Consider the following 26,861-nt stretch of genomic DNA (forward strand, 5'->3'; position numbering starts at 1 on the left):
CTCGCTCAAGGTCATCCGCTCCCGGCAGGGCGTCGCGTCGCCCGGTGTCCCCCGCTGCCTTCAGGGGTCCCCGCTGCTCTCCTGCCGCCGGGCGGGCGGGCAGTGCCGGCTCTGCGCTCACCGGCTGCCGCCCCGTCCTTACCCGGCGCAGCTTCCCCTGCACCCCGAGCCCTGCCGGGAGCCGCGCTGGGCGGGCGGTAGCAGCCGGGTCCCCGCGCAGAGCAGCGCCAGCCCGGGACCCTCCCGCCCGCTACCCCGGGGTGGCCGCTGGCTGAGCACGGGGACACGCTCCGGAGCGGCAGCCCGACCGCAACCTGCCTGCGAGCGCAGTTGGGCGGCTGAGCCAGGGGTCTGTGAGAGTCTGTGACACTCTGCTGCGAAAGCTACACCTGTCCAAAGAGCTGGTCCCTTTGGCTTTAGAAGGGAGGAGATATATCTAGTGCCTTCTGCGCTTGTGAATTTATATTCAAGTTCTCACTCTACCTATTTTAATAGGATGTTGTGATGAGGCACCTGTTTGATCACCTGTTCTGTTCGTTTCCTTCACTAGCGGTAGAGCCCAGGCCCCTGCCTGATCACGTATGTCATTCAAGAGAGAAAGAGATCACTTTGACATCTTTTTTCCTTTTCTTCTTTTTTTTTAACAATGTCTACCTTCAGCTATTTTCTCCTCTGCAAGAGCTTTGAAATGCTGCTACTTTTGTTTGTTTTCTAGTCTGCTGTTTTCTCACTTTGTCCATGCCTCCCACTTGGCTGCAGGTCAAAACTGCTAAACCCAAGTACAGGTAAGAAGGTCCCTGTGAGGAGCGGAAGCATAGCGCCCATCACTGGTTCTATAAAACACTCGTGCCCCAGGCAATTTGCTGCTGTGATTTGGTGTGAAGGTGAAAAAACAAGCAAACAAAACCAGCCAGCAGTTCCACACTAATCGCAGGGTCCAGGGTAATAACCACAAAGCAGGAGGGCGTGGTCTGCTCTGTGTAAAAGGAGAAGGAAAATAAATAAAAAACGTGCTTGTAAAATTTAGCAGCTGAAATTAAAAGTTCTGCAATGGAAGCATGCACCAAAACCCATTAGCTTTGTCTAAATTCTACAATAGAGCTAATGATTTTACACCCACCACCTGGTTGCACTGGTCATGGAAGGCGATCTTGGTGCATTAAAAAGCTATTTAGAAGTCACAAGTTCAGAGCCTCACTGTGGCACTCACTAAATGAACACAGCAAGAAGATGTCCTATTCCAAAAGGCCCATAATCCGCATCAACAAGACAAATTTAGAGTGGGAGGAAAGTGTATTATGCTGCAGATGGCACTGAGAAAGAAACCGATTTGCCCAAGGTCATGCAGGAAGTCTGTGGCAGAGCCAAGAACTAAACAGAACTCTCCTGAAACCCAGACTAAAAATAGTGCTTGATAATTACACATGAACTCCAGAAAACACACATTACACAGATGATCATCTTTTGACCAGTATTTTGGAGTTATTGGGCTCCATTTCATTATAATTTTCAACTGCACTGATAACTGAATGGTCACTTTCTAAATTTAAACCACATTATTTGAAAGTCCTCTACCCAGAAATTCATACTGTGAAACAAAAGGCACTAACAGATAGCATCTGGGCCAACACAGATGCTTTCTGAGTGTGCCTGCTTTTGCTACCCCATTCCTCAAGCAGAACCAGAGGGTGTCCAGATCTTAGTCCTGGGAGGGGGAGATGATCCTGCTCCTCACAGTGTTTTCCTGAGGCTCTAGAGGGGCTGTGTTGTCCTTACCTACACTTTCCCTGGCAGAAGCATCCTGGATTTAATCCCATATTCCTCCAGCCCCTGTTTAGCCCCATTAAAATGTGCCCTGGTGTACAGCTTTCGTTTGCTCTTATGACAAACCTGTCTCGTGTCAGAACGTGCCTTCCGTGTGTCCTCTTCCTATTTCAGCTCCCTCTTACTGGCTTTCTTAGCCAATGCAGAAGCATTTCTTGCAATGCAAAACCCACACAAGCAGAAAACAACAGTAACATAATGTGGCACCCTTCAGGCACCCTTAGTTGTCACTTTAGGAAAGTTATTTACACATATATTTAGTGGATTTTACAATGTATAAATGCTAGTGAGTATTAGCAGAAGCTGTTTTCCTAATTAATCAATCCTACCAGCATGGTAATGATTTCTGTTGTTCTTCTGGAGCTTCCTCCAGCAGGGAGTGAGCTCTGTTGATTAACAAGACCATTTTGCATGTATATAACACTTTTGTTCATCTATAACAATCTCATTATCTTTTTTTGTTTTTTTCCTCAAGGAGGTGAGCAGTTCTCAAATTATGCTTAAGGAATAACTAGGGCAGAAAGAATCATATTGTCTCCCATATCACCATTTTATAGTTGTGTATCTGTCAGGTTCAGTAAAATCTACGTTATTGTGCAAGGTGATTCAGAGCAGGTTGAATAAGATGCCCCAAATCAAGAGCAAGACGGGGATGGCCAGGAGCATAGCTCCTACCTTCACACCTCAGAATAACTTGCTATTTTACAGCAGGTCTTTAAAGGTGAAGAGCTTCAAATGCTTGTTTAACATCTTTGTAGCTGGCAAGGATGGTAGAACTGAGGGCACCCTTGGCAAGTTTGCTGACAGCACCAAGCTTGTGGTACAGTTGACATGCTGGAGGGAAGGGATGCCATCCAGGAGAACCTGGACAGGCTTGGGAGGTGGGCCTGTTGTGAACCCCATGAAGTGCAACAAGGCCAAGTGCAAGGTCCTGCACATCGGTCAGAGCAATCCCAAGCACAAATACAGGCTGGGCAGAGAATGGATTGAGGGCAGCCCTGAGGAGAAGAGCTTGGGAGTGTTGGTTGATCAGAAGCTCAACGTGACCCGGCAATGTCCCAGCTGCGTGAAAAGCAGCATGGCCAGCAGGTTGAGGGAGGGGATTCTCCCCCTTTACTCCACTCTTGTGAGACTCCACCTGTAGCACGTCATCCAGCTCTGAGGCCCCAAAAATAAGAGCAACATGGACTTGTTGTAGTGAGTCCAGAGAAGGGACACCAAGGTGATCAGAGAGCTGGAGTACTTTTCCTGTGAAGACAGCTGAGAGAGTTGGGATTGTTCAGCCTGGCGAAGAGAAAGCCCTGGGGAAAGCTTATGGCAGCCTTTTAGTACTTAAAAGGGGCTGCAGGAAAGCTGAAGAAGGACTTTTTACAAGGGCATGTAGTGATAGGCGTGGGGTAATGGCTTTAACTTGAAAGAGGGCAGATTTAGATTAGATATAAGGAAGAAACTCTTTACTCTGAGAGCAGTGAGGCACTGGAACAGGTGCCCAGAGAAACTCTTTACTCTGAGGTCAGTGAGGCACTGGCACAGGTGCCCAGAGAAGTTCTGGATGTCTCTGAAAGTGTTCAAGAAAAGGTTGGATGAGGCTTTCAGCAACTTGTTCTGGTGGAATGTGCCCATGGCAGTGGCATTGGAGCTAGATGATCTTTAAAGGTCCTTTCCAATCCAAAGCATTCTATAATTTAATATGATATTGGAAAGGTGGTGACAGTAGTATCAAGAACTGGAGGCTCAGTGGGAACCCCCTCACTCTCTACAACTACCTGAAAGGAGGTTGTGGTGAGGAGGGACCTGGTCTCTTTTATCATGAGAGGACTAGAGCAAATGGCCTTAAACTGAAACAGAGGAGGTTTAGATTTGATATTAGAAAAAAATTTTTACTGTTAGGGCGCCCAGGGAGGTGGTGGAGTCACCATCCCAGGAGATGTTCAAAAGGCATCTGGATCTGGCACTGGGTGGTAGTTTAGTGATACAGGGGTTACACCGGTAGTGCTGGGTTGACAGTTGGACTTGATGATCTTAAAGGTCTCTTCCAACTCTGACAATTTTCTGATTCTATGATTCTGTGTCTGATTAATAATGCCATCATGCTCTGCAGATAGAGACCAGGAAACAGCTTTTAGATTCTCATATCCTGAGTAGCAGGAATTTCTCCTCATTTTCCTGCCAGGACAATCAGATTCAAGAAGACGACAACAGAGTATTTCACATTCTCTTAACTCAGTAAATTGCATTGAAATTATCATAAATAATTCAGCTAGTAAAAATAAATATAAATCCAAGCAGAAAGGAAAGGTTTTTCCCAAAGATTCAAGGTTCAGGAGGCAGTAAGGCAAGTTTTGGACCTGATGTTAACTGAACCAGTACTGAGCTATTGAAGCTGAATCTCAGCATAATATCATAAATTATGAAACATTGACATTTCACTTTGAATTAATGCAAAGGGCTATTTATACACTGTTTTAGAGACAGTTGCTTGGGCAAATTAATACACTTTTCCCGTCACCAGGCCAAGTGTTAGCAACACTGCTATTTTTCAAAGTATCAAACTATTTGCATATTGGAAGGGTTTTAATACAATCTGTCCCCCAGGGCTGCTGTGTGAGTTACTTTGAAAAGGTAATCGGTCATAATTCACTGGCTCCTTAATCCATAATCTCACTTGATTCAGTACACTACCAGTGATTTTCAGTGTGAGAGGTTGCTTGTTTTCGTTCAATTGCATTCTGTTTGAGAGCCACAGGCCACCAACGTGGGAAGAGGCATTCAATGGGCTACAACTGCCTTTCTGGGCTTGCTACCAATAAAAGGTCTGGATAGCAGATAGCAGTGGAAGAATGAGGCATGACCACGTAGCAAAAATATTCCATATACTTTCCTGAATTTTGAGCTTTGAATGTGACTGCAGAGAAAGACACCATTATTGTTCATATGTATTGACAATGCTTTTGTCTTTTTTTTTCCTTTTTTGAAGGGTGAAAAGTACAACACTTTGAAGTTACTTTTTGTGAGATTGCTTTTTACAGATCAGTGTTCTAGTTGTCATTTCTGTAAAGTATTGGTTAAGAATGTGCTTTAATACCAAGTGGTTAGGCTTGCAAACAGTGCTTAAGTACTTCACTAGACTGGGGTTTAAAATAATTAAAACAATTACTTGAAATGTCATCCAAATCGTACAAAAATCATTAGTCACCTTTTGCAAATTCCATGAGCTTCACGTCCACCATTATGAACAAGATACTACGGTATCTCCTGCTCAGAGACTTTCCTTTATCTTACAGAGAAAATCTCCTGATTCAGAAGTGCCTCAAGACTGATGTGATCGAATCACAGTCCAGTACCCCGTAGGTGGGTTTCTCTCCGACTGTCTGATTCCCTGAACAGAGGCAGCCTCCTGGTCATACCAAGGACTTCACTACAAATTTCTTGCAGCCTTTTTGTCTCTTCTCACTTTTCCTGACAGTGAGTAGCACTAGCGCAGTGTTAAGGAAGTTAACAAGTAGTGACAGTGCTCATAGACTTCTCTAGAAACATGATGTGGCAGCACAAGACAGCTTGATGGTGATGACACCGGAAATTTGCTTCAAGGCCATTCTTCACGTTTCCTCAAGAAGCAACATTCCTGCACAAATGTTATTCAAGGGCATTGCATGGTACTGCTCTGCAGGAGGGTCAGCAACAGAGGATTTGCAGGAATAATTAAGGGGATAGGTACAGCACAAAGCTTATCACTAGCTTACGGTGCCATTCAGCCAGAAAGATCTGTTAATGCAGGAAAAACTGGATCAGGGTTTTGCTTGATATCTCTATCTCTTTTAGAGGCTGCAACGGGATCGCACATCAAAAGATCCATTTTGACAGTGCATATTGAAGTATTGCCTTGTATTATGGCGGATTATGCCTTGCAGCACAAAGTTATTAGCATTTCTAGCAGCTGAATGTCAGAGGTTTGACTTAAACTCACAGAGTGAGATCATCCCATGTAGAAGGGAAACTTCCAATCTGGTGTGTCTGATTTTTCCATTTGAAAGGTACAGCAATAACAGAATCATAGAATATCCTGAGTTGGAAGGGACCCACAGAGATCATTGAGCCCAGCTCCTGGCTGTGCATAGGACAACCCCAAGAATCACACCGTGTGCCTGAGAGCATTGTCCAAACCCCTCTTGAACGCTGTCAGGCTTGGTGCTGGAACCACTTTTTTGGAGAGCCTATTTGTGAAGGACTGGGTTAGCTCTGACTGTTTAACTTTACTTAAAGTTTGCTTTTCTCTCTGCTCTAATTTGCTCATCCCAGCCATAACCCAGTCTCATTCAAGCCCAGCTGTGCTTAGCGCTGTCTCGAAGAGCAATGCATCAAATCCACAGATTCCCTGCCCAGGGAACAGACCTGCCAGTCAAAGAGGGTTGCAATGTCATCAGTGTGCCGAAGGCAAATCACAGGAGGTGATGCTGGAACGCTTACCCTCCATCAGGGTAATAGTGCATTTGATGGCTTGATCTAACGTATCAAATCCTGCTCACAGAAAATTGAGAGCAGGTTTTGTGGCTTTTTTTATTTTATTTCAGTGAAACAGATCTGAGAGAGGAAGGAAGTGCTGTGTGGAGCCAGAAGTTTCCATTCGTCTCAGTTCTGGCAGCGAGTTTCCAGGTAGCTCTTGACCTTTACCTTAACCTCCTTGAGTTTGATTTCCCATTTTGAAAAATTAAATACAGAGTCACTAGAGATCATAAGAAAAGATACATTTTTGCAAGTTTACCAGTCAAATTGCAGTTTGAGTCCCTGTTTTACTACTTGTATCTTGTGAGATTTTAGAGAAATCATGGGTTGTCTCTGTGCCTCAGTTTTCTGTCTGTGATACAAACCCAGAAACACTTTTTGTCTGTCTTCTGTTTTTGGACAAATAAACATATATGTTGTCTTGCATTTTACAGTGATTTACCTTCTAGATGTCTGACTTTGACTAAGGTACTTTAATTTTATTAACAGGTACAATAAATAGTTCTGAGATTTCTCCTTGGAGCACTCTGAGGTCGGTGGAAATGTGTACCACCAGAAGTATGTTATGTTAGTTAATGAAAGAGACAGAATTAAATGAAAGCAGCTTGATTTTATAAAAATTGTGAAAGGTTCTGCAACCAGACAGTAGAAAGCTATAAGGATCAGGATACCATGCAGCATTGAGGGAAGGACTGATCTTATCCACAATAGCTTTGCTCAGCTTTTACTGTTCCTTGTACAAAGAACTGACTCCAGTAAACATTCAAACATGTGCTTAACTTGATAGACATGAGTGGCTTTTTGACTTAAATTTAAATGCACATTTAAGCTTAGGCATGGCTGTTTGTGGGGTGGGGATTTAGTATGGGATTCCCTGATTCTTTGCACACATGATTTCATTAGGTGTTGTCTGTTTCTGTAGCACTGCCTTAGGGCATGAGCCAAGCCTGGTTGAAGTCAGGGGAATTTCTAGAGATTTTGATGGCAGTTGGACTGGACCCTTTCTAGGAAATAAAAACAGATTTTGTGGAACATAAAAGCAAAAAAATATCCTGCTAAATTTGTGGGGATGAAATAGTCATTTCCTGTTTTAGGACTAGAGACTTTATAAATCAAGCTTCTAACCAGAGAAAAATTTTACCAGCTGTACATTGAGCTGCTGAAAATAAAGAGGAAGTATAACACAGACTTAGCAAACCCTTCGTTTTAAGTGAGCAGAAGGAATTGCTTGGCTGTGCACAACAGTTCAGCAGGAGGTAATGATGATGTTTATTTGGGTTCACAGGTTCTTTTGCTGTTGTATGCTTTCATGGTACCTGCTTTAAAAAAACATCTAGGAAGTGTATATTTACAAATGCCAGCTTATCTGTGGTTGCATGCCATAGCTGTCATCTCACATCAGGTGAGATGGCTTTCAGTTGCCATGCCAAGCAATCCTAGCTTAACTTGTATCACAGCTCCTGTTTCTGCTGTTGGCATCAGCTCATAATAGAGTTACAGGATTAAAAACTTGTCATTCCTAAAAGCCTTCTTGGTAATGAGCAGGGTACGAGATGTGACTTTGAGTCCTGTTTGATTGCATTGTTACTCTCCCTCTTTTGGTGGCCGCATTAATGACAGGTTGTCAGGTGCATTTTGTAATTCCAGTGCTGGCTTTGCATGCTGCCCTCTGCCCCCTGCTTCCAGCTGAATCATTCCTGAACTGCAATCCCTGGTGCTTGCACTCAGTGAGATAACAAACAGAAATGATGGAAAGCAAGGAGAAAAGAGATGATAAAAAAGAGGGGCAAAAACCCAGATAGTGGCTGGTCAAATGAGCACATCCAAAATGACAGTGTTGGATGACTTCAGTAAAGACAGGTAAGAATAGTCAGCTGTATCACAGGACACAAAGAGGAAACTAGAGACCGTAAAAGATTAAAGGACATTGGAAGTGAAAGGGTAAAATGTGATAAAAGTCAATCAAGACAAATATAGCATTGTCATCTTGGGGTGTCACTGTTTTAAGTACTGCTACCTACTGCATGCTGCTGCCTCACAGCTCCTCAAAGTCCCCATCAGACCTGGGAAGTGAGATGATCGAGCTTTGGAAGGATTCTGTTTTTTACTGGTACCATTTTCACAGTTTTCTGGAGATAGCTGCAAAGGTTGCTACTCATCATACACCCAGAAGATTAGTTACTCTCTGGGGGTTAAGGGAAGATCCAAAGGAAGTACAAGGGCTGAAGATGTTTAATAGTGCCTAGCTACAGATGATGCAAGTTTTGGAGGGCAGTTTGCAACAACTAGAAAGGGACCTGGTTAATTGTTGGCTGTTTAATACCCACTGAAAATCGGGAAGCTCCATCACTTCCTTCCATCTGGGAAACTGAATCATAGTTGCAACTCTTACCCTGGGGCCACAAGGGCAGAAATGGATTCTCTGGCTTCTATTAAGATGCAAATTGAGGTCTTTTCCACTTTAGAGAAGTGATGGTATCTCTTTGTAGAATGAATTCTTTGGTATCTAGTAAGTCTCTTTCAATATTTTTCTCCTTTCTTGCAACATATTTTATAACTCTTACGGGAATTTAATATCTTATAGATCCCTATCCTTCTAAACAAGTATTGAGAAGTTTTGGGAGCAGACTGCCTGACAGAGGCAGTAAGGCACAGTGTGACTGAACAAAGCTTTGTCTCAGCAAACCAGTATGCAAGCACAGAAAGCAGAAGGGAGTATTTCATTGACATGTGAAATAGGGAAACCCTCGGTGTGTTTGACTTCTGTGATTTGCACCTACTGCAAATAGGGCCCTTGGCTGATGTCACTTTGCTTTCTGTCCTTGGTGGCAAAATGGCTGTGATCTTCAGTAAGACCAACCTGGCCAAACCTATATTAAATGCAGTGTTACAACAGGCTCTGCATCATAAACTACACAAAACAAATGCTCTTCCCTTTCCCCCCATCCAAATATGCTTCACCTAGCCACCCCTAAATAGACAACATACACTAAGACTCTTATCCCACCCAAAGGAGATCCCATCCTCTTCCCTCACCAACCTCTTTTCAGACAAAAAGGTGCTTCAGCCTGAGCAGGTTGTTAGATGAGATTATGGCTATTTCTGTCTCGTGGAAGAGGTAGCAACCCATGGGAATGTCATATCCTGAAAGCAACATGAACTTCTTTGTTTTATTTAGGAGGCTACCTTACAAAATAACTCCGTAATCTCAATTAAAGAATGTATTTTAATACAAAGAAAAATCATCTTTCTAGTAGCAAAATTTGAAGCCTTTTTAATGTCTTTGTTCCACTCTGCAGTTGGTCCATATATTCCACAACGCTTCTGAAGTCACTAGGGTGTGTGACATTCACACAATAAGGTTGTCAAGCCACTCTTATTTCATACATGTCAATTAGCTGCTGGGATTAACTACACACTACAGGGAGAAGCAGCAAGGACAAAGTTAACATCAGTCTTGGGGCAAGAGAAAGGAGAGGAGAGGAGAGGAGAGGAGAGGAGAGGAGAGGAGAGGAGAGGAGAGGAGAGGAGAGGGGAATTGAGAGGTACACTTAGGAGAGATCTGGGGAAAATGAGAAAGAAAAGAGCTAGAGGGGCATGTGTTGGGCTGCCTGGGGAATTAAGCTTCTGTGAGAGGTATGTTAAAAGGCTAAAACAAAGTAAAACCTGACAGGAGTGTTTGAGGCACTTGAGGCCTGGCCCTCAAGAGGAGAGCTCAGCAGGTGGTTCAGAAAGCTGGAGGCTGTTTGTAGGGTTGCGTGCATCCTAAATATTGGTAGTGCAGTGTTGTGATGTAAAGAAATCTCAACAGATTTTACTGGAATCCCAAGGCAAAAGCTGAGGCCATATCTCTCTGTACTGCAGGATTCATCATACTGTTAGGTCCTCTTCACCATCTGAAATGCAGGAGCTTATTGTCCTTTCATCTGCTACTTGAAGGGCTTGAACAAAGCAAGGAAATGTCCTGAACTAGACTAATGAAAAGTTGAAAAAAAAACCCTCTATATTTGTTTTATCAAGCATGAATTTCATGTGAGAATTCCTGGATTGGTCTTCACTGGAGATCAATCATTTGATAAAGTGAAGTGCCACACTTCAATTATGCATTGTGACAAGAACTGGGGTACTGCTAGACTGGACCCAACCAGACCCCATCAAGATTCAACAACCTGGCTCTGAGCGTGACTGTCTCCTGATGTTTTGCAGACAGAGGCAAGAAACAGCCTAACAGATGATGAGGGAATAACTTGCAAACAGAAAGTTTCTTCTGGTTAACTCCAGAGAGCCATTGATTGGCTTCTGTCCCGAGGCATTACAGTTTATATCCCTAATATACTTTTATATTGCCTAATAAAACTGTTGGCTGTTGCCATTACGTGAGTAATGGACATTTATATAAAACTCTTTATGAGCTGTAGATGGGGATCATCTTCTTCACCACACACGTGAAGCCACCTCTGGAGTAAAATGCAGTAGGTGTTTAATAGCATTGGCTCTATGGATAAAATGCGGTTATATCAAAGAGGAAGAATGACTCCTCATCAAGTCAAGCATGCCTAAGAAATTTAGAAAATCAGATTTTGCTTCTCCTAGAAGAAATTAGGCCAAAACAGGGCCTTTCTGCCCTTCCTGGAAATCAGTAAGTCCAAGGAGTTTGGATTTCTGTTTGTACATTTCTTTTCTAGTCTAGCATGGAAGAGCTCCTTACCAAGCATCGTCTGCTGCAGTTTGAGAGGGACGGGAGATTCCAGCATCCCCTGAATTAATCCAAACATGTTTCTGCAGTGAGATTTAATGTAGAAAAAAGGGCCTGCTTGAACACTCTTGCCTTTTTAGTCATCTATTGTTTTTTATTCCTCATCAGTTGAAATAATTGTCTCTGTTTTTCTTTTAATTTGGCTTTTGTAGATCACAATAAATTATTCCTCTAGGAATGAAGAAAAGTCATCACTGAAATTAAAAGTGATAAGGGATTGCCATTTCCTTTTACAGAGCCATGGTTCAAAACACAGAGTGAAGTATGGCTACAGAAGCTATGAAGTCCTTGGTCTTGGGAAGACAAGGACTGTCCGAAAGAGATGCAAACAACAAAAATATTTTAAAAAATCAATTCAGGCAATGTTTTCAATGAATCAACATAGCATTCAATACTGTGAGTAAAGAAAAATTTCTAGCTTGCTTGATTTACACAGTACATAACATTTGATGCAAAAATCTGTTTCAAAAATAAAGTATTTCTCCTGTCATTGCTTTTGTACACCTAATAGTATACAGCCCTGATGCTAAGATTTCTATCTTCAAAAGACAGGAGTTAGTTATAATCTCTCAAGGGCAAATATTCCCTTCCTATATCATTTGGAAAACTGAGAACGGAGCTTACGTGGATTGCTGAGGGCTTCCTGTACCTGAGCTGGCATTAGAACAGGAGAGTCCTTGTCTCACAGGTTTTCCTTCTAAAATGGTAGCAGGGAGTTATGCCCATGCCATTAATTTCCCTGTCTTTCTTAAATACATGCCATCATTATAACATATCTTACCCATTTGAGTTAATCGGATATAAAACATTAACTTTTGTAAAGGTATTAGAGCTTCACCAAAGAGCACTCAGAGATATTACAGGGTAACATCAAAATTAACATGCAAGCAATTTAGTCCTTGAGTTTAAATGCCTTCAGCAAAGGATTAAGACTTTCCCATCACCACTCAAGCACTTCCTTACATAGTCCCTGCTTATCATGCTCCCCTCACTTACTGTGCTAGTTACCTTTTTAACATAAAAGTGATGCTGGGAGTCTTTCCTTTCGTTCCTGATAGCTTCATCATTCAATTAAAAAAATCAAGTGATGGTGTTTTTATCAATGCGTGTGTTATGCTTTTCTCTGGATATTACCTATAAAGTCCAGATGACTTAATGTCTGTGAAGCTTCACCCCATTGAGGGCAAAGACTGAATATAAATGCTCATATGAGAAGGATTATTGGATGGGGAAGGCAGCGTTTGTTAATATGTCCCATTCAGGCCTAGTGAGGAAGCCTTGGATTGGCAATGAAATAGGATAAAAAAAGAGATTTTCCAGTTGGTAGAAGTGATAGTGCTGAGAAATGTGAGGGTGTTTTGGTTTGTAGCAAATAATCTCCTGTCCTCTTGCAGTGCAGCAGAAGGAAGTCCTCTACTGAGATTATAAGAGAGAGTGGAGGTGGAGGTGAACAGCAAGTGTACCCATGAACATGTTTCAGCCAGAGCAGTCAACAGCAATCAGCAGTCAATACAAGCTTGGTGTCTGAACCCATTCACCCATCATGCCCCTTTAGATACCAGAACATGTGCTTTTAAATTTTCACAGGTGACATTTCATGTGACATGTTGATCCAATTTGCCTGGACCTTTTTTATCAATCCCTTCCTGGATCCTTGTTGGGCTTGTTTAGGCTTGATTTGGTTTGGTTTGGTTTTGTTTGGTTTTTTTTTTTAAGCAGCACTGCTTGTGTGGTGAATTTGTGGTGTGGGAGAAAGTTATATCTGCTGGAGTCTCTAGTTTGTGCGACAAAGGGAGAATAAACTAGCTGAAGCGATCATCAGGTGCCAGGGTGACCTGGCTGGAAGCTAAGAGCACTCTGGCCTTGAAGAGACTCAGAGTACATACTAAAGTCTGGTCTTGGAGAGGCAACAAGAGTCTTTGTTTCGTTCTTCTGTGAGACCTTTAGGTTAGATTAGCATAGGCGGTGAGAGAGCATAGACTGGGAGCACTGAGATGGCAAGAGTATCAGGGAAGCTAGAGACTGGATTGGGACAAATAACAGGGAAGATGCAGTCAGGAATATAGTCCTGCATTTCACAGGAGAGGAGTTGCAATGATGTCATGGAAGGCGGAGAATGAAAGGGAGAACGGATTCCGGAAGGCTGGAGCCACCTCAAGGACAAAGAACCTGTATAGGAGAGGAAATGAGATTTATTCAGTGCTTGGACAGGCATGTTGATTGGGAGGAGCCCCATCACCTCACTGTTTGAACTGGACATCATCTACACCTACAAGTATTTGTTGAAATTTGTGCACCTCAAATTTGATCTGAATTTTATCCCTCATGTCTCTGACCACAGAGCAGGTGCACAAGTTTGTTAAACTGAGAGGAAGAGTCTTCTCACTTTCAAAAAGGGACATGCACTTGGTGGGTAGTCAAAGCTGGTGGCTCAGTGATGAGGCAGATACACAGTCTTGTCTGCACAGGGAGTGACAAAAGTGGCTCCATAACGTGGTTATTGCAGTTCTCTGTGGTTGGACAGATATCCTTGATGTATGGGAAGGGGCCTGGAGTTTGAGATTTGCCTACAGGAGAAATGCAAGTGGGGAAGCAGATTTGGAGAGACTACTTGCATCAGTGCTAGGTGTGTTTGTGCTGTTCCATCTTCCAAAACTATGCCAGTTAAAAAAAAGGAACAAGAAAAAAGAAAAGAAAAAAGAAAAAAGAAAAAGGAGAAAAGAAAAAAGAAAAAAAAATTTGTGTACAGCAGCTAGAGTCCATGGTGGTATTCTCCAGTTCTGAGGCTGGTAGGCAGCTCTGTCTGCTTAATTTAGGCTTAAGAGGGACTTGCAGACCATCAGGGCACAAAGCTGGGGATGCCTCCAGAGGACACGATGAGCTTGATGTCGTTTGGGCTGCTACCAAGGGACGTCTGGTTTTTCTCTTGGGCTGTTCTTGTAAAGATTGTTGAAGCTAGAGTGGGGGGGGAATGTATATGGATACTTATTTCCCATTTCTCCCTCCCCAGGTGCTGCTCCAAGCTGCACAATATCATAACAAAGTCAGATGATCTTCTGCCATGGTGCTGACATCAATGTGTGGTGCTCACGTTTGCCCACAGCATCAGCAGCCTTTGGCCTGGCATTGGGCTTCAGTGTAGAGCATGTGGCATCCCTCCCTCAACGCTGGCTGGTGAGATCAGCTGGAGGAGTACTGCTCTGTCATGCTGGGCTGTCTCCAGACTATTCAGCTTTTTTTCTTTCTCAACCTTATAAAACTGGGAGGCTGCCACCAAGCTGTCTGTTGGCCTTTGATCCATGCTAACATCTAATCCGTGGCTCGAAGAAGGTACTTGGCCTGGGATGCGTAGTGTCAGGAACTCTCTGACAAGTTAGCAGTCTAGAGGACTGATTTCCAGTACTTGGGAACATTCCTGGCGCTATTTGTAAGGAGAAGTGTATATAAGCTTACAAGCATATGTGTAAGCATACTCTCTAACTACTGTTTTCCCACAAACCCTGTCATTTTTCAATGATCCTTCATTTATTCAATCCAGATAGAAGCTGGTTCCTTTGATTTACATTTTTTACACTCCTTCATGCTCCTGCATATTTTAAATCTGCAGAGAGTGTTTGTGAACTTCCAGTCTGATTGCCCACGTAACACTGCATTTCCCCATCAGTCGACAAAAGTGATAGTTAAATGGTTAAGGCGTTCCCTTTATAAGCAAACAACCTGTTCTTTTGGCGCTTTTTGGTGCACTTGGAAATGTTCACTGATAGATTTAAATTAGCAGGATACCACTTTGAATGCAACTACACCAGCTTTTAGTCTGCTTTCATTTTGAAACAGGGCTTCTGTGCTCATATTCTCTGTGCCTCTGTCTGTCACTCTCTTCCCCTGGGTTTTTTTGGCTTGTGCAATTTCAATCACATTTAGCAATGGTCCCAAGGAGATTATTTTTTGACAAGTTCTAATATAACAGAAGGTGGATTGATGAGAGAGATGTTGTTAATATCCCTGGGATAAGGGCCACAACATATACTCGAGTGTTATTAAGGCACCAAGAGTACACCTGCAAGGCATAGATCCCTCGGAGACCAGGCTTCCTCAGTTTCACTGCCTGCTGATATTGCACGTTTTGTCCATATTTACCAATATGACCATAATATAGATCTCCAGGATTTTTTCCTGATTTATTTTCAAATTCATTCCCAATGGGAGTCCTTAATGAGTGGGATTTCTACTTTTTCTGCTTGCTCCTATGAAAATCTGAAGAAATTCCTGGATCTGATTCCAACAGGCCTTTTTCTTTGAAAAATTACTGTGATATGAATACAAAAGTAACACCACTAGGCCAGGAAAGCTCAAAACTTTGCTTTTCATGTGAATGAGTAAGAATCTTTCAGCAATTTTCAGCTTGAATGTCTATTCTGTTTATGGCTCACAGCAGAAGGAAAAGAGGGAAGTCATAAAAATATTTTTGGAGTTGAATTATAAATGGGAAAGATGTTCCAGAAATCACCTCTGCATCACTCGCAGTCTATGGCGCTGGCATACTGCGCCTCAGGACTTGCTGCTGGGTTTTTGAACAAAAGCTGTAAACTGGAAAAATAAACCAGTTTGTGGCTCCAATTTTGTGATGTCTATCCACTGAACTGGATCCTATCAAGATGGAACAGCCTTCTTCTGTAGCAAGTGGCAGAATATGAAGCAGCTGGTAGCAGAAAAAAAAAAAAAAAAAAAAGGCAGGAAAAAAAAAGAAATTAGAAAAATCTCATGCAAACACTAGTGAATCATCCCCACAGGCTTTCCGCTTGCCCAGTATGCTTTCTGAGTGCCAAGACCAAGGAAAAGCACACCACTTTATTAAGGTAAGCTGCTTTCCAAAGTCAGGCCTGGCATCTCCAGGCTGTGTCTGAGAGAGCATGTTGCAGCTTTAACACACCATGAAGATGCCCAGATGATGGCAGGTGGGTTTTTTTTGTTTGGTTGGTTTTTTTTTATGAGAAGTACTACTGGATTGATAGCAGAGAGTTTACTGTCCTTCTCAGCCCTACTCCTGATGACAAGTGGCCTTCTTTTAGATTATTGAGATCACCCTGCTGTTAGATTGTCAAGAGAGTCTCAGCACGGAGGAAAACCTTGTTTCATGGATTTCTTTCTTCCTGTGTATGTGTGACAGACGCTGTGAAAATTCACCCAAATAAATCTTCAAGATGTACCCCACAGGTTTCATAGCTGGCACACAGAGTAGCACTTGTGGGCTTTCAAGAGCTGTTTCACCTGTTTTGGGGCTAACAAGAAGATAAGCATTCATGTTCCAGGGCTGTCTGGAAGTGGTGTTGCTCTGGAAGGTGCATGCAATGTTGCTGTAAATCAGCTGCATCCAGGAGAGGAAAACTTTGGCTACAAACTGGATCTGGGAGCACATGCTTGCTGTCAGACAGGAGACAGGCTGAACTCAAACCAGGTCAGAAGAGAATCATAGAATTTGGGTTGGAAGGGATCTTAGAGACCATCCAGTTTCATCCCCCTGCCATGGGCAGGAACACCTTCCACTAGACCAGGTTGCTGAGAGCCCTGTGCAGCCTGGAATTGAACACTTCTGGTGATGTGGCATCCACAGCCTCTATGGGCAACCTGTGCCAGTGCCTCACCACCCTCATGGTAAATGATTTCTTCCTAATGTGTGATCTAAACCTACTCTCTTTCAGTTTAAAACCATCCCCCCTTGTCCTGGCGCTGCATGCTCTCATAAATAGTTTCTTTCTTGTAGGCTCCCTTCAGGTGCTGAAAGGTCACAGTCAGGTCACTCTTTTCCAGGCTAAACAAGCCTGATTCTCTCAGCCTTTACACCTAGAAATTAGGTTGAATTTTTTGCCTTTTATCCTGTGGAAATATCTGGAATGGGAAATGACCAAAGTTCATCATCTGGCCAGTGCTGGGATCAGGATTGCTTGGGAAAAACTAGATTTCACAGGTGCTCTTTCTAAGGGCATGCAACTGGTTGCAAGTGCCAAAAGCACAAATGATGGTAACTTCAAAAGGCATTCAGAAGGTTGAGTCAGATGGGAATGTTTAACCCTTGGTTAACTAACTGGGTGGGCTATATCACCACTCTTCAGAGCCTGTCCTATTTGTTGACTTGCTTCAGCTGCTTTGTGGAAGCAGTGGTACAAAGTCTGGTCAAGCATCAACTCTGAAAGATGCTCCTTTTTGAAAGGCATCATGTCTGGTTAAAAAGGATGCATGTGTACTGTGTTTGAGAACCCCAGGGTTTATGCTGCTGGTGTGCAATGGTGATTGCAGTAGAGTTCAAAATGACAAGTTTCTCCACACAAAATAAAGGCTAAGAAAGTAAAGTTCAGATTTTGGGACATGCCTTGTCAACAAATGTTACTCCAGGCATCAGAAACAGGTCTTGGTGATGATTGCCAGTACAGTATGAGTATGGGATGAAAGAAATAGCTTTCTGTTTGATATCACTGCAGCTTGCTGGTAAATACATCCTCAAGTTTCTGGAAATCAGCAGCTAATTATGCTGAAAAATCATGATTCTTTAAGAGTGTAAATATCTTTAAACAGCAATTAAAATAATTATAACTTAAAAGCTATGATGTATTTGAGAATAAGAGTCAACCTAGCTGGACGAGGACATGCTGCAAATTGAGGAAAATTAGTGGTTTATATTTTGGGATAGTTTTTCTAGTACCAGTTTTGTTCACGGCTATGGATTGCCTCTTAAATGCAATGTTTAAGTGACCCATGTGAGCTGAGAGGGTCTTAGAGTATCCCTGTCCTTTGCAGCAAGGTGGGAAGCACAGCCTGTATTAATTTTAATTTTTTAATTAATTTTTTAATTAATATTAATTTTCTCCATTTCCAAACTGAGTCCTCACACACGGGCACCAGTTATTAATTTTCTCTGTTACTGTTTCTTTTCTTCGTTGCCTCTGTTTCGTGAGTTCTTTTACTCAGAGTTCGAATTAAAATGCAGGAGACTGGGAGTTTATCTTTGGACTTAGATGTTTATTATATCTATAGCACAGCTTATCTCTTATCTATAGCACAGCTGCACAGAATGTGCCTCCAAGTTAACAAGGTGGAAAATGGCCCCGAGTTCTAACTTCCAAGGCCTTTTAAGGTCCAAATCACCCAATTATGGAATGCCAAATAATTTGGTTTTACTTATAATACAAGAACAAACTATTCATGATCCACACTGCGGGTTGTTTGACCCAATACCAGAACACCCGGATTTGTGAAGAAGGAAGGAAAAAAGAACAAATCCACACACCAAATCCTCCATATTGTTACATATATCCCATAAACCTAATTTTTCTACATCTTTACATATTCTATCCAGTGATACAGCTTTTAATTACACAGCAACAACCTCATTGTTATCACACAATTTAGAAAGCCTTTCCCAAGGCTTCGGGTCAAATGCACTGTGCTTCTGAGCATCACTATCTGTCCTTTTTCTGTGATTCATGCTTGTATTTTGAGTTGCCATCCCTCCAACAGGTTTTAACTATGTCACTGCTTTTGAGGAAAGTTTCTTCAAAAAGCATGGGTTTTTTGACTGTCAGATTCACTGAATTATTTTTTTGAGAGCTAGGCAGGCTTGAAATTAAAGCAACAAGCAATGAGTTAGCAGGATTAACCACTTAATTATGAAATTGTTTGCAGAAGGAAGAAACTCATGGAAGTTAGCCTGTGATTTTACTTAAATGCATGCTTGTCCTTAGCTCTTCCAGTGTCTCAGTGAGACGCTAGAATAGGAAGCTGCAACACCATTGAATTGTGCCCACCACTGTGCTGGCTTGGTTCAGGAGACATAAAGCTGCAATTTCCTGCTTCCTTGATTAAAGATAGTTTCTTCTTCGATTTTGTTGCATGTCTTACTCCTAACTTCTGGTTTTTTAAAATAGGAATATAATATTAATATTTGTGCCAAATATGATCATGATGACTCATGGGCTATAGGACTGTGTTTCCCTGCTGTATGCAGTTTTCTTGTAATTGAATTAGAAAATACAGATATAGCAAGCTGGACCTCCTCTCTGCTCTCAAGGTGTTTCTCCAAATGTACTTCTTGGTTATATTGCACGATTGCACAAATTTTTGCCATACTTTATACACCCCACAAGAGTTTCATCTTACAAAGAATTTGGCCTCAAACATTTTCCTCCCTTTACACTGTGTATTTTTTTGTATCCCCAGGCTGTGGTGTGCTGCCTTTCCTCCTGCTGACAGAGCTCTCGTGGGATCATCCCATCAACTGCTTCAGGAAACCAGGTTCCTTTGCTGGTGCAACACCTGGCATTGTGAAACCACATCCTTACATGTTATAAATGGTCATTTCTAGTTGCTTTTTTTTTTTTAAATCACTTGAGAAAAAGATGGGCTAGATTACACAATACGTATGTAGATGACAGAGCTAATTTGAAATGCATGTAGGTACATAAACTACAAATGCAGGTACATAAACTCTAAAAGTGCCTCACATTTTCCTTAAAATTTGCGTGCAAAGCTGATTTATTTTGGGGGTGGAGTGACCAATACTCAAGATCAGTCTGACATGCCTCATACAGCCCCATACATAAAAGGTAAGGAGGATTCAAGTCCTGCAGAGAACTATGAAGAATTTTGTCATATTCTTGAAAAAGTTTTGAAGATGGCCACTGTCCTGCTGTTTGTCACAAATTGTGAAAGTGGTTGTAAATGGCATTTGAGATCCTTTTACAGCCCTATTTCCTACAATTTCTATTATCCCCTTCAAGTAATTTCTCAATTTCACCTTGGCTTTTCTTTGAAAAGACACATCCTGTATTAATAATACAGATAACAAATAAAGCATTTTGAGTAATTTTTCTAAGTTACCTCCTCTCTCTGAAAAGCACTTTCTGTCAGGTTTGGGTTCTACCATCACAGCCATATATTCCAAAAAGACACAAAAAATTGGCTCCCATTTCATCAATAGATGCCCGAAAAATACCCCTGAAGCCCAGACTGTAGATATATGATGCTCTGCTTTTGTGTCCGCTTCAGTTCAGTCTGTGAGGTTCATTGTTATGGGCCACCTGTGGCCCTAACCTCTGTATGTCTGTCTGTCTATCTATTGGCTACTGAGCGGGCAAAAATTAAAGTGATTTAGCAACATGCAATGAAAATGTCTGCGACTGGTTAGGCAGCTTGGGTCAAGGCGGTTCTGACAGCAGGCAAAGAAAGACCAAGTTTTTCCAAAGGACTGGGAAAAGATTTGGACTTGAATATGGCTGTGAAAATAATCACATCTGGGTAGCAGGGCCAAAAAGCAACAAGAAGATCTGAGAAATTAAAAAAGGCTGACAAAGACTGGAAGCAGCAGAAAAAGGTCTGAGGGTAGAATGTGTGGATGAAACATACCCACATTAAAACAAAACTCAACTGGCTGATTTTACCATTTCAGCTTTTTGAAAAAGCTTAGACCAGGAAGACTGACTTTGTGTTTTTCATGTGGCTGCAACTGTGCTGATCCTACATGCCCTAAAGTCAAATTTGCAACCTAGAGCTGTGTCATTACTTGCATTGGAGAAGCATCATTGAGGTGCAACATCATTGTCTAAAGTCAAGGAAGTCCCCAGACTTGTCCCTCAGCCTTGGGCTCATTGCAGCAGAGGAGCTTAAAAACAGAGTATCTGATGCATGAAGGAGTCCCTATAATGAGGGTACCTTGTACTTCTCCAGGAGATATGGTAATCTTGTGCCTTGCTGGATGTGTGCTCCAGGATGAACTCAAGGCCGTGGACCCGGCATAAAACATAATTCACATTTTGTGTTACTCTCTTTTACATTGGAACTGCTGCATGACTTGAGTGACACAATGCAACATGGAAGATGAATTCCTATAGATGTGACACCCACATACACGTACAGGAATGTAAAAAAGAACAGGACACTTTTCACCACAACATTGGCCCTTAGTAAGGCCTTAGTTATGAGCAGCTGAGTACAGGAAGCTGAAGGCAAATTGGGACCATTAAATCACTGAACTTCCTGCACATAACAGGGTATTTAATTTCATTCAGTTACCCTGCATGAAGCCCAAAACCTGTGTTTGTCTGAGGCACAAGTTCAGGAAAGGTGTAGAGTCCTGCTCCAAAGGCCCCAAATGGTGGGTAGTTCACCACTTCCTTTGGTAGTTTGTTCAGGATATTAAGCACTTTCAGTGCTTTAAAAATGTGTACTCAATTGTATTTTTTGGTGTGTTTTTATTCTTTAACTTCATATGTTCGTATTTTGCTTATTTCTGGTAGGATGATGAGGTTTCGATAGCTCATGTTGGGGATGTTTAATGGCAAGTTTCACAAATAAAGGAACATATTAATGTGTCCTAATTAAGAGATGGAGTGAGGAATATAATGACTGAAGAGCACGTGTTCTTTTTCTAATCTTTGACGTTGCTAGAGCATTGTGCCACCTGGTGGACCCTCTTCCCACGTAGGAGGAAGGAGATTGGCCTTACCGAGACCCAGAAGGTACACCAGGGCAGAGGTCACTGGTCACACAGCTGCACAGTGGGCTGGCCCTGTCCATGCTTTGGAAGCACCACAGTCACCGATGGCAGCTTTGGACCCAAATGCTTGGTGCTGCTTAGTGTGGAGCAGATCTTCTGGCTGAATTACTGTACTGATGTATCTGAGCTACTTCTGCATCTAGAAAGGGCTCAGAGGGCATTTCCACCCAACCCAGTACTGTCCCATGGCAAAACATGGGAGTGAATGGGTGGGCCTGGTTCATGGGCAGCATATGTACTGGAAATCCACACCAGCTGCTCCTTTGGAAGGCCTCCTGGGCATGCTGAAAATGGATGCAAAAACTCTCGTCACAAACTGTGCAGAGCTTTGTGGGCTTTCTGCTGTGCTCTGATGGGCCATGAAACAGTTAACAGTGTTAGCATATGAGCATCTGAGTTAGCATCTTGGATGTGAGGAGTGCAGCAGTTTATATTTCTTGGAGCAATTGTTTCAGGCTGCTCTGCTATTCCAAGCCCACGCCGTTGCTCTAGTGAAGCTCAGCTTGGATTTTCTTCACAGTTTTGACAGCCAGAGATGACTAAAAATACAGAGTGCTGAGATTCCTCAGAACCATTTTGAATTCTGTCTTCCCTTTCTTCCCAACTATTCCTTCTGCTTGCCAGGGAGAAAAGTTGGGTTTGGGGGGCAGAGGGTTAATTTCTTTCCCTTTGTGTTTTTAAAGGTTGCTTTATTAAGACCCTGTGGGAAGGAAATAAGTCCTGATAGATGCACCATCTATAAACATACAGTAAGCATGAAACACAAACAGTTTTGGAAATTTAATCCATGTTTCTAAAGATGTGCAAAACCTTTGAATTAATGTGTTGTGTTGGTATGTAGTATAATATATAATTATACTTCAGTAAATCCGAAACTTAACATTAGAATTATATAGGTCAGATATATTTTAAACTTAGAAGGGAAAAGAAAAAAAGAGATACATTTTCTTGCAGTTTTTGCTTCCAGAGATGTAATGCCTTCTCAGTCATGGAAGGATTTTTAGATTTTTTTTCTTCTGATTCTAAACACACCTTTGCTTTGCCCTTTTTTATTTTTTTTTCTCCTGGGAACCATACTGCCATAAGCTACAAGCTTTGATTCACTGTTAAGAGCGACATATGGTTCCTCGCTTTAAGGAATTTGATAAGCATATCACTTGATCTTTCATGTTGAGTAGGAATTCTAGAAACAAAAGAGATGCCAGGATGCTGGTTGGTAGCAGAGGATCTCTGACTCAATCATTCCTGCCAGTTCATTATCAGTGTTGTGCTGTAAATAGTTCCCAACGCAAAACCAGAAAAAGAGCAATAGAGGCACAAAGTAACTGAAGGGGACCGCCCAGATGTTTAGAGGGAGGATGGGTAAAGTCAATTCCCACATGGTTTAGTCCAAGCACACGGAAGTTCATGCTCTGTCATGATTCCTTAATGCTCTAACTGCTTTTGTGGCAATTGTTACTTTATACATTTCTAAGCAATAAAAAGAGATGCACTTAAAGAAATTGCCACCCCCAAGCAAAAAAATGAACACATGTTTGCATTTAATAATCACTAAAACTTGAAATTCTAGATTGGATTAATTGTGTCTATTATAAATTGATGGGGGAATAGCTATGCATTAGCCCTGAATAATGATTACCTGAGAGGTTCCACTTGGAGTATAATTAAGAGCAACTTCATAGTAGTGGTAGGTGTATGATTGAATAATACATGCATCCCCTGCTGATGAAATTCAAGACAAAGTGTTCATGGAGAAGGAGAGCTTCTTTTTTTTCTTATTCCTGCACTTAAAATGTTGAAGGATTATTGCAATTGCAGCCCATACTTACACTATTAGCAGAGATACGCCAAAGGTCTTGATGCAAACACTTTCAACCTAAATGGGGTTGGCAAAAGAATCACAACTTTGCAACTCAGCCCTTATTCTGTAAAGCATTGTGTTCCTAGGTGCCTGTGGTGGCTGGTTTAATTAGGAACATAGATCAGAGCTTGAAAGAAGCACATTTTCCAACAATACAAGGGACACCACTTTGTTGACAGCTCATTCCTTAATACATATGCCCACTAGATGGCTGTAATTGGTGTGGTCATTTATTAATTATAAAGTATTTTACACGTTCCTGGCTTTGAAGCCTTGTTTACTCCTGTTCTTCAATATCTCCTTGTGCTTTCTCAGTCTATGAAGATACCTAGTCAATGCATAAACCCCATCAGCTTGCAGCCATGTACCAGATTGAAGCGGAATATTTCTAGCCTTCAAGACTGGACAACTCCCTTGGGTGCTGCAGTCTGACCCCTTGTAAGAGAGTGCAGGGGGTTTCACAGCACTGTACCCACAGACAGAGGTGCTCTAAGCCCTCCATCGCTCTGATGAAGGAGGCAGCACCGCCACATGTCTGTTCTACTTCAAGTGGCCAAAGAGTCTCTGTCTTTGTGAAATTGTTCCTGCTTGCTGAGATGAAGAGATTCAGGAATAACAGCCTGAAGTGGTGGGAGAGGTGGAAACTGAACCGTGAGAAAGGGACAGAGCTGTGTGGTGGCACATGGAGGCTGTGTCAGGGTGCATGCATAACACAGGACTGCCTATTCCTCAGGGCCTTGCTCTTGAGCAGTGGTTCTGGCTTTTCCTTTTCTGCTGTTCTGTCCATAGATGTTTAATTTTGAAATTATGCATTTGTCATGCTTGTCACCACAAAGGCAAGACATTCAGCTAATCTCTTAATTCAGCATGTATCATTATGGTGAAGAGCTCATCATTAGAGTGAAGGCACGTCTAACCATGTTTTACTGATATCAAAGTGGGAGAAGTGAGATAATGCTTAGCCATTTTGAAGCCCCACTCATGAATTACAGATAGAGAGGCAAGGAAAAGTTATCTTCATGTTGCTGACTTCCAGTCTCAGCATCAGAATCTATCCTCAGCAGTGAAACGGCAGGTTTTATGCTGATTTAGTAATTCCAAAACTGTACTGTGGTGACCTGAGGGAAATGGCCTACTGACAGCTTGGGCCACGATTCTGAACAGGATTTAACAAAACTCCTTCAGTCAAAAGTTGGGTATAGTGGTATATGATCACCCCCAAGGCTTTCAAAATTCTATTGGTCCAGAAAGTTTGAGAACCACCATGAGTGTTTATAAATATATATTTACACTTGTCATGCATAGATAACAAATGATCACAGAAGCCTGCTTAGGTATTTGTGAATTCAGCGGGAAGAAAACCTTCCTCTAGAACCACCATGTTGTTGATCAGTTGGTGCCCAGTCTTTTGAAATGCTGATGACCTTAACTTTTTGTGTCCTTCTTGGCATTCAATGGCACTGTTGTCCTGTTGGCACAGTCGTGCTGGCAGCACTAAGATCTCTCCTGAGGTACGACACTGAACACCTGCACGTCCAATACCCAATCTCAGTACAATCTGGGCTAGGTTACCACTGTGGGTTTTAGTGCAGGTAAGGTGAAACCTTGGAAGGCTGCTATCAATACATGAACCCTGAGCCACCCTGCTGAAGACAAGACAATTTTGCTTAAGAGGAGATTGGCAGCTGTGCCTGCATGGTCATTGCACCTTCAGTAACTTTGGTAAATCAGTATCAGGAAATCTCCTATTTTCTCACTTGCTTTTCTTAGAAATCTTCCAGCGTGCTCTCTGCAGGCTGAAATCTCAGATGACCTGATGGTTTCAGCACTATTATCTCACCTCGGGTTCAAGCATCCTGTTTTCTGTACAGATATAGGATCTTCATAATCCCTGGCAAATATGCTTCTTTTTTCTGGATACAGGTGTATTTTTTAAAACTATATTTTCCAGTTACCTAAAATTTTCAAGTGATCTGTGTCCTAAGATTACCTTTTAACTACTTATCCCTTATGTTGTTTTCTATATATTATAGGTACATAAATGAAATAGAAAACAAAACAGAAACCCCTAATTTGACACATTTCCAGAGGCCAATTATATAATGAAAAAAGCATTCTTTTTTTTTAATAGGCTGAAGTATTTATTCTTTTTTTTTTTTTCCTCTTTTTTTTGGCTGGAAATGTGTAATATGCCTATGACAGATACTGTGACAGAAAGAGCCAGCCAGCACATTTTCTTCAAACTGACTGGTTCATAACCCAGTGGTATATTTTCCAGTGTTTTTGTCTGAGCAGTGAAAGTGGAAATTTGCAAACAAGACTCTCTGTATATGCACCATATGAAGATAGGAAACAGTGGAGTAAGTCAGCAGCAATTTGTTTGTGAGAGACAACATGCCATCAAAAAAATCCTTACCTTCTGTGTGCCTGCAAAATGTTGCTTTGTCTCTATACTTCTTTTACCACAAAAGTAATATGTAATGAAACAAAAATGTGGTCCCACTTTTCTAGTCCGGAAGAAGAAAGTGTCCCCATTACAGAGAATATCAGGAAGGAATTTTAAAAAAAAAAAGGTAAAATCTTTTCTTAGATATGGTAAAAGTGAAGTCCAGCCTGATTACCCTTGCCCACAGTCACACAAAGTGAATAGAAGAAACTTTGGAATTAGACATCTCATGTGTTACCTTCTATGTTGGTTCCAGTTCTCTGCCTTGGAAACGTTGCACAGCACATAGGCATCACTAAATTTCTCTTAGTTCTATTGATTTATAGGGGGAAGTTCAATATCATCACTTCAGTGGAATTTCTTCAGTGTGGAATATATGCTATTCATTGAAGAAGGTGTTCCATGCAAAATATCTCATGCATTCCAAAGCCAGAATTCTGTCATCTTTCCCTAAAAATTCTCATGTTCCCCACACAGCCTGGGCCCACTAAATTTTGACCCAACACACGCTCTCTTTCATAGCCATTTCCATGTTTCTTGTTCTCCTTGTGAGCAAATCATCCTCATTTGGTAGATGGGAGTTTGACCATGGACATGTAACTCTGTGAGGGTCAGAGGTTCTGCTGGTTGAGGTCTTCTACAACATTCCCCCCCAGGCAGATTCTTATGATAGTGAGAAAGCATCATTGGCAAATGATCTATGGAGTTACTACTCCTTGCAGCATGTGCTGTGGCCAACACAAGTGAGGTTGCAGCTGCAGTCACTGTTCCAGAGTGGCCAGTCCTTTGATTTGGGGATCAGTCCTTGGAAAGTGACATATTCCTGCCCATTTTAGGTAGGCCAGTATCTACACAAAGGTCTAGTCTAATGGTAGAGAGGAGACATGAAAATGGGAGGATTCTTTGTCTTGTTCCTTTCCAAACA

At 42.0% G+C, this 26,861-nt stretch overlaps 1 long non-coding RNA gene across 1 annotated transcript in view; it reads left to right on the forward strand.

Annotated features, from left to right (window-relative positions):
* LOC121662642 overlaps nt 1–26,861 on the forward strand; it is a 436,327-nt gene that overhangs the window by 29,807 nt on the left and 379,659 nt on the right. The window lies entirely within an intron of this gene.

The sequence above is a fragment of the Corvus kubaryi genome, unplaced genomic scaffold (assembly GCF_017639235.1).
Source record: "Corvus kubaryi isolate FWS band 111438036 unplaced genomic scaffold, C.kubaryi_AGA036_p1.0 37260, whole genome shotgun sequence".
NCBI classification, from domain to species: Eukaryota; Metazoa; Chordata; class Aves; order Passeriformes; family Corvidae; genus Corvus; species Corvus kubaryi.